The sequence below is a fragment of the Parasteatoda tepidariorum genome, chromosome 7 (genome assembly GCF_043381705.1).
Source record: "Parasteatoda tepidariorum isolate YZ-2023 chromosome 7, CAS_Ptep_4.0, whole genome shotgun sequence".
NCBI lineage: Eukaryota > Metazoa > Arthropoda > Arachnida > Araneae > Theridiidae > Parasteatoda > Parasteatoda tepidariorum.
Window position 1 is genome coordinate 13,389,043 of NC_092210.1, and position 12,395 is coordinate 13,401,437.

The 12,395-nt window shown below is 29.5% G+C and overlaps 1 protein-coding gene and 1 long non-coding RNA gene across 2 annotated transcripts in view; one reads left to right on the forward strand and one right to left on the reverse strand.

Moving 5' to 3' along the window:
• LOC107457347 (uncharacterized) overlaps nucleotides 1–4,984 on the reverse strand; it is a 37,437-nt gene extending 32,453 nt beyond the window's left edge. The window contains exon 1 of the transcript XR_001585818.3: nucleotides 4,506–4,984. The gene's annotated coding sequence lies outside the window, so the exon portion shown is untranslated. The remainder of the gene's footprint in view (nucleotides 1–4,505) is intronic.
• LOC139425986 (uncharacterized) overlaps nucleotides 1–12,395 on the forward strand; it is a 62,817-nt gene that overhangs the window by 12,082 nt on the left and 38,340 nt on the right. The gene's annotated exons all lie outside the window — the stretch shown is intronic.

Sequence of the window (12,395 nt, forward strand, 5' to 3'; positions counted from 1 at the left end):
TATATATATAAGTTAAACATTATAGAGAAGACATGGAAAAGAATGTAGAGGTTTTTTTAAAAGAGAAAAAAAAATTTAAAATAAAATTATAAAAATTCAAAAAATAAGAAATTAAAAAGCCGGAAAACAAAATAAGGGAAAGATAAGATATAATTTCTCCACATCAGCTCACACGATTAAAGCTGCAAGAAAGAGTGCTCTCAAATATTGTCATAATAAAGCCAAAACTAAATTAATTAAATATAATATTATAAATAATATATAATATAATTAATCCACAACATAATATAATAATATGAATAATAAAACTTATAATTAATTTTCTGACTTTTCTTTGTTAATATTTCTCCTTTTTTTATCCTTTTTGAAACATTTGAAAATAAATGCATGTTTTTATTCATATAAGCTCGTAGTATATGTATGAGTTAAAATTATAAAGAAAACATGAAAAAGAATGCAAAGGTTTTTTTAAAAGAGAAAAATAAACTAAAATATTAAAATAAAATTATTAAAATTAAAAAAATAAATTAAAAAGCCGGAAAACAGAATAAGGGAAAGATAAGATATAATCTCACCACATCAGCTCTTACTTTTCTTCGTTAATACTTCTCTTTCTTTATCCTTTTTGAAGTATTTAAAATTAAATGCATGTTTTTATTCATATAAGCTCGTAGCAAATTTTCTTAGAATTATATATTTTAAAATATTTTTTTTTTTGATTTAAAATTATACGAAAATTTAGATTGTTTCACGTGAATATATTATAACAAAAATTTTATCCTGCCCGGAAACGGCAGGATAAAATTTTAGAATCCGGTTAATCTCCAATAACTATTTGTCGAAACCGTTCACGCACTTGCTAGCGGGGCATCATTTACGAACGGCCCCTTTTTAAAACCTTGTATTTTTTTAAATTTTCTTTTTTTTTAGTTTCATTTGGATTAAATATCCTGCTTTATTTGTATAAAATATATATGGAGATCTCCTTATTGTTAATTCAGGAATAAAAAGTTGATTTTGATTACTATTTGTCTCGTCTATATATTTTATCTTTAGCGTATTGTTTACATCTATGAGCGACGATTTAATTCTGTATTTTAATGGCAAGTATAATTATTTACAAATTTAATTTATGCTTTTTAATTCTAAATCGCCATTAAATACACAAAATAGAAGTAAAATTTTTCTCTCTACGCACTCCTTGTTATGATAACTTGGTGTAAGACCTGAAGCCCTTCAACTAATATCTGAGGACTAGTCGTCTTTGGTGACCAGCTTGGTTACCTTTCAAAATTATCTTGTGTACAACATAGAAACTTTAATGGTAACCAAGCAGAATACACAACACATCTGTATTTAAATATTCTAGTTCTTCAACATCTCCTCCAATTCTAACACTTTAATTACTTTTAAACAATATATCAAACAAATTTTTTTACCGTCTAGCTGTTGCCGGCGACTTAGCTACGATATTGTCAAAGTTCTTTGCGTAATGAGTTTTAGCAATAATTTAAAACCTGTCTGGCAGCCATTAAATCATACAAATCACCGTAAGTATGAGTTCAGAGCATTTCAGCATAGTAGGCAGCAGAAGTATTAAAATTATTTTCATCTTTGTCGTTAAATAAGATAGAAAACTCATCCCTATGCTCCAATATATGCGGTACTACTTATTTACCTTCTCAGCCATATCCTGAGCATCGTATGTATACTCGTATGTATACTATGCCATTGCTCAAAAAAGTAAGCTCCACGTCATCAATAATTGGCATGAGAGTATGCGGCACCATAGCACAGTTCATGTTTAAAGTTTCTACAGTCATTTTAGAAAGGATCAAAACTAAATTTATATAATTATTACGTAACTGAGTTTTTATTTCTATATAAATAAAAAATATATACTTAACGTATAACTAACTACTCAACACTAATTAAATTATTAAAGACAAACCTATCAAAATGTATAATAGCTATAATGTTTGCCAATGGATAGAGAAATGCCCGAGTTGATAGTGCCACATAAGAGAAGTATATATATATATAGATATAAATAGTATATTATAGTAGTATAATATAAATATGTATAGTAGTATATTATTAAAAAATTTAAAACCATGGTATAACAGTCTTTTCAAAATTTTATTAACGCATGTAACTAAAATGGAAAAGTGCCAAGCTGTTGTAATATTTGTTTTTTTTTTTGCTAAATTAACTTTCAGTGTTATTTACAATTACAGAAATACTAATTAACTTTCATCAATTTAAGAAAAAGCTGAAAATTAAAAACTAACTGGCTGTTATGGACGTAATTAAAAATTGTTACAGGTATAACACTCTGCTTTCAAATTTTTTAAAAATTAATTTCTAAAAATGAATAAAATTGCAGAAAGTGTAAGGAACTCCCAAAGGTATTTAAAAAAATATGCTTAAATGTTTTGACTTTTTTTTAACTAATGTATTTCAAATCTGCAATTATTAAATTCGTAATGATGGAAATACCTTTTAGTAAACAAAAGCTATGTGTTCAATTTTCCTAACGGGGAAATGTGAAGAAAAATATGTGAGAAATTGTTTTTATAAGCGTTTTCATTTAGTTTTTCTTTAATTTAACTAAACATATTTCATTGAAATTGTAAAACTGGTATAAAATTATTTCCATTTTATATTATTATTGTATGAACCAGTATGTAGCACCAGTATGAACCAGTATGTGTGAGAATAGGGTACGTGAATCAATGATGATAAGTCAAAGAGGGAGTAAGTTAGAAAAAGGTAAGAGATATAAATTCACATCACACTTACAGCTTATATAAATTGAATATACGGATTCAAATTTAAATGACGCTTTCTCAAAACAGAACTTTTCTTATTTGTAGATTTGATAGCTCTTTCAACTTTTATTCTATTTATTTTAATAAATAATATAGCATGTATAGAATATATAACTGTTAATGTAGTTTATGTTGCAAGTAGAATATTTAGGTTACGATTATAGCTTTTTTGATTAAGTTAAAGTTAAATCCTAACTCTTTTATGGTTTTTATAATGTAATTTATTATTTAAAAAAATCGTACTTACAGATACGAAGCAACATATATATTTAATGCTTCACATTAAAATGATTAAGTTCTCAATAAATTTGCAAAATATAATTTGAATGTTAGCTCTTAGATTATTTCCCTTTCCATTTATAAGAAATATATTGTAAGTTGTAAGTTTTTTAACTAAAGCTTCTTTAATTTATTGTAAGTTTTTCTGATAAAGCTAATATTGCTTTCGACACGGAGTGTTTCATATTTGAATTTCAACAATAGTTGATTGTATTTTTATCAACCCGCAGTTCTCATAATTCTGATTTAAAGTAAATCCAGTATCAGATGATACATTATGGCTAAAATCCAAATATATTTAATGTCAATACTTATAGAACATTCTTTACAAAATGTATTAATAGAAATAGAACTTACAAATATGACTTGAAGCACAAAAAATCAATTGAAGTATCAGTTTCATTAAAAAATAATTAAATTTAAAAATAGAAAACGATTCCAAAATTGTTGTTTGCTTAAAAAACTGCTCTTTCTTTATTTTTAAAAGTAGTAACTCTATTATTTAAGAAGACTATTAGGTTGAAAATTATTCTATAATTAGTTTAGTAATTTGTTCAATTGTACAATAATTGCACGAAAATAGTAAATAAACTAAAAACTAATGAAGACTGATTTCTCACAGGAAAGAAAAATATAGAATTTTCCATATTTTATTTATTTATTTTTTTAATAGGGAAAACATGTTCAAATGTTTCCTTATTCTTTCTAAGTGACCACTTGATCAAAATTTCATATGTTACCAATCCTTCAGAATTTTTGCCTTTACACTCAGATATTTCAGAACAACAGTTTCAAAAAACAGTTTCATATATTGGAAAAAACGTGTTAAATGAAGACGAAACTAAATCATATCTCTATTCAATTTTTTTAAATGGATTATTAGTTAATTAATTATAAAAACATGCTGCAAATAATTAATAGGGGATTTTAATTATGCATAAAAACACCCGAAATCACCTATTCCTCACATTTTGTATTGCATTTTTTAGTTTCCTTATTCGTTAAGAATTCTTCATTATTCTTAACTAATTCCATACCCTAGAGAAAACGATTATTGAAAACAAGAGTAGAACTAGCATTACATTTGCAAAAACCAATTTGATATATACGATAGTAACCAGGTTATGTTCATTACAAGATCATACCTCCATTCATTTTTCTTTAAAAGAATGACATTGATTATTAATTCATTATTTATAAACACATTTTAAAAATAATGAATGGATAAAAAAGTAGTATTCTAAAAACTTCCTAAATCACTGAGTACTTATCGTTATTTGCATTTCACTTTTTATAGGGTCCTCATTCATTAAGAATTCTCTTTTGTCCTTAATTAATTCCAGACACTGGAGAAAAATATTTACAAAAATAAGAGTTAAAACTAGTATAGCAAACCTGGAGAGAGAAAAATCTTGAACTCAAAAGTTGTTTCTCAATCTTGACTTGATCTTCACAGAAAGAATAATAAATCGAATGATTAGAAATTAAATGATAGCGCTTTTTTTATTTTTTTATCAATGAATCCTTTAGTTGGTGGAGAGCGACGTCGAAGAAACAAAAAGCTTCGTCGAATTGTGATCAAAAACTGATCGTGAATCACGTCACCTGTTTCTATCAGAGCAGGTGGGTGCGCAGGTGAATCTGAATTTGGAATGCGGCGTGGGCTACAACGGGCATTTTGTCAAATAAAGTCCACAAAAACAATACTATATCCAATTAATCTATCTGCATGTGCGGAAATGGTACTACATTATTGCTGAATAGGCTTAAGCTAATGTGTAAACAAGATTTTAAAAGAACACTATACCACAATAGAAATCGTTAGTAGAAATTCTCTTTCAATTTCATTATTAGTTTAAAGTAAAGAAAAAAGTTCATACAAGCGAAGAGTAATTTATGAAAATTTGTATTTTGTAATTTATTATTTTCTTCTTCAACTTATCAAATTATTGACAAATTATGGCAGAGTAGCTGCTATTAAAGAGAGGAAAGGGAAGTAATCCTCTCATTTTAACAAATAAAAATATGAAAAAGAAAATTTTCAGCAAAGTTTCCGTGCTTCAAAAAAAGAAATTTTCAGATTTTAGTGAAAAAAATCGGATTTTTAACTTAGAGAACAACAGCAATATACATATTTAATTTTTTCTTAGCTTATCGGCGACAGTTTTTAAATACAAAAAAAAATTGGTCAACCAGTTGAACTGTTTTGCTTAATTTAATTAGTCTCGCTAGTTAAAAAATTTCTAATTTGCGTAAAACGCGTCTGTTGTGCGCTGATTTGTTCGCGTGCACTTCACTTAGTTATTTTTTTTTCCTTAAATGACTGAGTCTTATCTAATTTTTGGAGTATCAATACATTTATTCAGGATTATATTTTTGAATTGTTTAGCTGCCGATTATTTCATAAATAAGTAAAATCGATATTCTATTTGTTTTATTTTTTTACAAATGAAGAAAAGCTTCCATTCTTCGTTTCGTTGAGCAGGGTTTCAGTTATCAAATTTGTTTCATGCTAATTTAAATGTATGAAACTGCTCTCATTGTATGGTAGAAACAACCAGCAACAATAACTTCCAAACAGCATTACTAAAGATCGTAGAACTTAGTGATAATAAAAAGCTGGGCAAATGAATGACACTTTACGCACAGCTCAGAAAAAAACCTGACGTTCAAAAATTCGTTGAAACAGTTCTTGTTCCGCTCCTTTTGTGCTGTCAAAGAATCCAATAGATGAGTGTCACATGTGTTCTTTATCAATTACAGGTGCATAATTGTCTAAATGTGAGCATCACATGAATAAATGTGCAGTCATACGAATACAATATTCGAAGGAAAATAATTCATTTATGAAAAAGTGAAGAATCTGCAGCGGTAAATTGTAATCAGCCTTATTAATAATCTTGAAATTTCATGGTTTATATTGGGTGTTGTTCAATGGTAATTTTATTGTATCTACTTTTCTACAATGCATATAAAAAGCTATACCAACTGGTTGCTGAGTACGAGGGACAATTTTTGAAATATCAAGAGCAATGTTGAAGGCAACATTTGTTGATATTGAAGCCGAATTTTGATATACTATGAGCAATGTTGAGTGCAACAAATAAAGGGAAAAAAATGTATCACCCCTTATAACTTTATTCTATAATGATTAGATTCTCACAGTGTAATGTCTTCTTTCTCATTCCTGTCAACTAATTTTAATTTTTGGCTTGTAGTATGCAAGTTAATTGGAGTGCACTATTCAGTCATATAATCAACACAAAAACGTACGTTATTTGAATAAACATGCATTTTCCTCCAAAAGGATTGGAATTTCGACCCTAAAAAATCGAGGTTTAGCCGTAAACTGAAATATATGGTTCCAAAAAATTGATCATAAGAAAGATCGAAAATTTGGGTCGCTAATTGTATCACTTTTACGTATTTCACAATATCTCAAAGCTTCAGCATTCATTTAAGGACTTTTTAAGTGTATCGAAAAAAGTTTTATAAGTAAATTTAAAAACTGGCTTATCCAAAGATAATTCCATGTAAAAATCCAATTTTTAATAATTATTAATGATTTTTAATTATTTTATTTAGCAAAATGGTCGAAATTTTTTTAACTGCTTACAGTTAAAAAATTTTCTCTTCACGTCTTTCTGCCTCCACAGAAAGAAAATGTTCATGAAGGCTCCGAAAAATGTTTTGGACTAGTCCCTGCGAAGTCTAGCTACAGCTCTACGCATTTCAAATGCCTAATACTATAATTTTGGAACCAATGAAGACCCGCAAAGCGGTGTTCCATGTGAGAAAACTAAACATCAGAGCTATAGATATAGGCAGATATACTTCCTATATTAGTTGGAGCCATAGATATAGAGAGGCATATCTCATATACTAGTTTCTGATCTGAGCCATAGATATATCTTCTGTATTAGTCTCTGATCTGATCGGAGCCATTGTTAATGTAGAGATATAATTCCTATATTCGTCCCTGTTTTGAACTATAGATATAGAGAGATATATCCCCTATATTTGTCTTTGTTTGGAGACATAAATATAGATAGATAAGTTTATCCCCTATAATTAATCCCCTTATCAGAGCAATGCAGCAATAGGCAATAAGAACTACGTGGAGACGTTGAACAACGAAACCACACACTATGTTTAATTCGTGTGATTCGGTTTGAGCTTTTAAAGAAAATAATGCCATAAACATTTTTTTTAATCTACTGTAGAAGATTAACATTGTTAATGAATAATGAAGAAAAAAATCTAGCATACAGAATAATGTAGCGAATAGCAGAAAGGTCTATAGGAAATCGCGAAGAGGTAAATTCATTAAGACGGATAAACTGGGAACCGTAGTCAGCTAGTTCTAAATAAAATTGACGAATTATTTGCAATATTACGAAAAAGCTTCATTGAAAAGCAACACCGATTTCTGTTCATTCCAACAAATTTAAATGATAAATCGCATAAAAAATTAATACAAATGAAATATTTACAAATAAAATAAATTATTATTCCGCGTTTTTCTCTCTGTTCTATTGCTATTTGTGTATAATTTTTTTCGCAACAGTCGGAATCAAAAGATTAAAAGGTTCAGAGAAAATGTCAACGGTTATCACCCGTATGCATGTGAAACTACAGATGGTGTTCTATTTATGAAAGGTAACTAATGAGTTAATACACATGTATAATCATTAGACTGCGTTCATAATGTATAGGTGGCAAAAAAGGTGATTTACAAGAACTTATATAATAATTTTAAAACTTCAGATTGTTATTAGATAGCAAATTCAGAGCCATTTTTTTCGAGATATGAGTACATAGTCTCTACCCTCGCCATCTTGGATTTTATGTAAAATTTTTAATTCGTGTCTCTCGACATTTTTTGTACTAAATCAACTTTTGATGATATAGTATTATTGGACCTCGCACAATACCTCTTAAAAATTTTTTAAAAAAATATAGGGGTCGCTTTAGTAGATAAGAGGAAATAACGCTTGATAATTTTTATAACTTCTACGAAATGTTCCTCAAAACTCTAAAACAATAAAATGATTCGATTTATATTTTTAAGTACGAAATTTAAAACAACACGTTTCACTGTTTTTAGATTTTTTAAAATCTAATTTTATTACAGTCTAACTTATTTGGGTTTATTTGAGAAAATGAAAAAATAAAAAAGATTGTTGTTGTAGTTCATTTACGTCACACTAGAGCTGGACGATGGGCTAATGGCGACGGTCTGCGAAACATCCCTGAGGATGATCCGAAGACATACTATCGCATTNATTTGGGTTTATTTGAGAAAATAAAAAAGATTGTTGTTGTAGTTCATTTACGTCGCACTAAAGCTGCACAATGGGCTATAGGCGACGGTTTGAGAAACATTCCTGAGAATTATCCGAAGGCATACAATCACAATTTTGATTCTTTGCAGCGGGGATAGCACCCTTGCTTCGGTAGACCGATGACCTGCATGCGAAATCGAGCACTTTACTGCTGAAGAGTTTAACGAGGACGAATACCGCACACTCTCGGTTCTTACGCAGACTGATCCAAGTGGTCACCCACCCGCACAGCCAGTGATGCTTGACTTCGGTGAGAAAAAAAGACTGAAAGTATATTTAGGATTTTCCCTCCCCGTCTCCAACCCTTTGACAGTTGAGTTCGGACGAGAGGGGAAGGAGTCTCTTAAGATTTACTGACAGTAAATAAATTATCTTCTTATGTGAGCCAATTTATCTCAAATAAAGTTCCAATAATAAAAAAAGGAAACTTTTTTGTGTGGTTAGAACGTTAATATTAAAGGGGTTTAGAAGCCATTATATAATAATTTTTTCCAGCCTATATAAGATTGCAGTTATATTGTGATAGAGATGAGACGGGCTCAGTTAACACTTCCTGAAAGAAGGAAGGCCTCTGCACGAATGAATTTAGTAGTCTGACGTAACAAACATAAACTGCGTAGTGGGGAGAAATTACGAAATATCTCACTACGTACGGGCTACTAAACAGTGCAGTGAGGGGCAATACGAAAGATCCTACTACGCTCGAACTACTAAACGATTGGATTTCTCGTTTATGGTAATCCGGGGGGAGGCCTTTTTTTCTAGGAGGTGTTGGCTCAGCTCAAGCTCAACGCGGGCTCGGAAAAAAAGTTTCGGGCTCGGATTCATGAAAAATTTTCCAATTTATTTTACTACTTTTAAACAAACGTTCGGTTTAGTTATTGAGTAAAAGAATTTAAAATTCATAAGGTATAAACTTTTACAGCAATCGGCTACTTTTTTTCCGTGCTTTTTCTTTGTGAGGATAACGCTAAAAATGTCACATAATTTTAATTTACCTTGTGACTTTGGTTTTTTAATTCTTGTTTTAGTCATCTTGAGCTTTCAGTTTGTTCAGTGGTTAAAATGGAAAAGGTTTTTAATTTACAAATTCCCTTGTTTACACATCAGAGGCCAATTGACGAGACCTCAAAATTTGGCTTTTATCTGGCATAATATCTCGGTCTCGGGTGTACTCGAGTTCTAAGTAATTCCATGTATCTCGTCCTGAGATTAAAGTTCTTCGGGCTCTATATAGCAAATTCAAATCACATTCTTTTGCAGTTAGAGTATATTGAATTAAGATTCAATGACTTTAAATAGGCTATCCTATTAAAAAATAGGTTTTTATAGTAAAAGGATAATGAATTTTTTTTGGTAAAAAGATCAAGACTAAAGGGGGACAACTCTAGCACGGAAAAGAATTAAAAACTCCAGTACTGCGAAGTGAAAAAAATATTAATACTATAAGATTAGTTCTAAAGGGGAACAACTCCAGCACGAAAAAGAATTAAAAATTCTAGTACTGCGAAGTGAAAAATATATCAGGCAATATGTCTGGTAAATAACACTATCTGGTCGTATTTTGTTAATAAGCAGTAGAAATTGGCAGCGTAGAGACGCCTACATAGCTACAAATAAATTTTCACTTTTAATTTCTTTACACATTTATTTTAAAATTCGCTATCATCCTGTTTACTAAGTTTTTCTAACTCGATATCAAGCGACAAGCGAAGTTGGAATCTTGCAATCGAAATTTCGACCAATTTACGGCAAGCTAGAGAATTATAATTTCTACTGGAGCTCCGTTACTGATGACAATACAATGAAATTTCACCCATTTTGCTAGTTAGAATGCTTAAATTTCAACAGGAGTTCTAAGTCTGATGCCCTTCCCCTAAATTTTAGTTAAAAATTTTCTTACACGCTACAAGCAAAATTTATAGTAAATCAAAATTTTGCGAAAGACAAAACGGTGACCGTAAAAGGGTGACTTAGTTATTAAACGTCCATCGCCACAGATAATTCCCGCCCTTTTAGAGGTAATGCACCCGACGTTTTTCGTTCTAGTGTGACAAAAACAAAACTATTTCCTCACTTTTATTCTTCTACTTGAAGAAAAAAAAAAGGTAGTTTTTAAATTTTTTATTTTATTATGATGTTTCATTGCCAAAGTGGTGTAAATAATAGGTCCGCATATTTAACAAGTGCCAATAAATTGGAAACATACCAAAGGCAAACATAAAAAAAGATGTATGGTTTGTCACGTTCTTGTTACACCACCGTGCATTACGTCTATGCAAGTAAAAAATCAATTTTTCTTCCAAATTTGAATATTTGACAGAAATATAAGTTTATGATTCTTTGTACTATTACAGAATCATAAAAACAAGAGGTTAAAGTCTGACTTATTACGTCATCTTTTCTAGACACTGAGAAAACAATTAAATTTTTACATTCCTCTAAACAAAAATAAAGTTAAAGTGCAAACTATCTAATGCTTCCATATTTTATAACAATAGATGTTAAATATTGTTAATTTTTTTTATAACAGACTATTATAAAAATAGATGGGTATTTATATTTGGTTTGCATGACTATATTTTATTTTCATTCAAGATTATTGTTTATTAATCTTTCCAATGTACTAATTTTATTAGATTACTAATATATAGAATAAGTGTGTTCTAAAAATTTTATGATAATTAGCAATTTAAAATTATTCGAAGTTAAAGTAATCTGTTCTCTGGCAATTGATAAATGTAATATTAAAAATGCAATTTACTGAATGCTTTTGGGAAAAAAAGAATACGTATAAAAAACTTTATGCCCCTATTTTTATTTATCCTTTTATCTATATCTTCAGACACGATGATCACATATCAACACAAAATGTAATGCTATATCTTTATAATTTGAGGTACTGAAGTTTAAAAAAAAAAAGTACAGACGAACTTATTTACTGTGAGCCTTTATCTTAAATATTCTAAGGAATGTCTGATAAATTCTTACAAGTTTAAAACTGCTAAAAAGAAAGAATAAGAATAATAATATTGCAGGCAAATTTTTTTTTTCTTTCTCACCAAATACAGTTGAACTCGGTTTCTTTCTAAAATTTTCTATGAAATATCTGATTCTAGCTAAATAGGAAAAAAAAATTTTTTTTTTACGATACATTCGAACATGTTTAATTACGAACTCTGATTAGGTGAAACTACGATACTTTTTATTAATGTTTCGTGATGTATAAAAAGAGAAGAAAAAAAAACTATGTTATGAGTATAACTTAGACAACAAGTAAATTTTCACTAACTTCTAGAGAAATCTTTTCATTTTAATTTTCGGGAAAAAAAAAATAAACGATAGTTCGAGGTAATTTTATTCTATTCGAAAGGGTTTAATAACCACTTCGTTAAAACTAAAAAAAAAAACACCAAATTCCCAAACTAAAAATTTCAAAGATAGTATAAATAGGCATGCAATAAAATGTACCATCTCTCTTATCATATGTTATGCAATCAAATAAGCAATGAGGCTGTAGCGCTGCAACGGATAAATAAGAAATAGTTGGTCATTTTATTTTTATAACCATTGTTGAACAGTCGATCTAATTTTGAGTTTATGACTACCAATGTTCAACTCCGTAGCCTTGTAATTTTAAAGCAGATCCAGAACTCCTGGATACTATTGAACTCCGTGAAGGAAAAATTGATGGAATTAACCTGCGTGTGTTATATGAAAGGTAAAAGGGCGAAAACCTCTCACGTCAAGCCTGACGGCTAAAGGACTGTAACTCCTGCTCCATCTACCTCTGAGGATATTTTACGTCAGCACTAAGGTCGGTGCAGAATTCGTATCGATCAGCCATCGTTGAGATTCGAACTCGGGTCAGTTGGTGGCCATTGCATTAACATACATTGCAATGCAGAACATGGAATGGATTCAATCTATTTATGTTAAT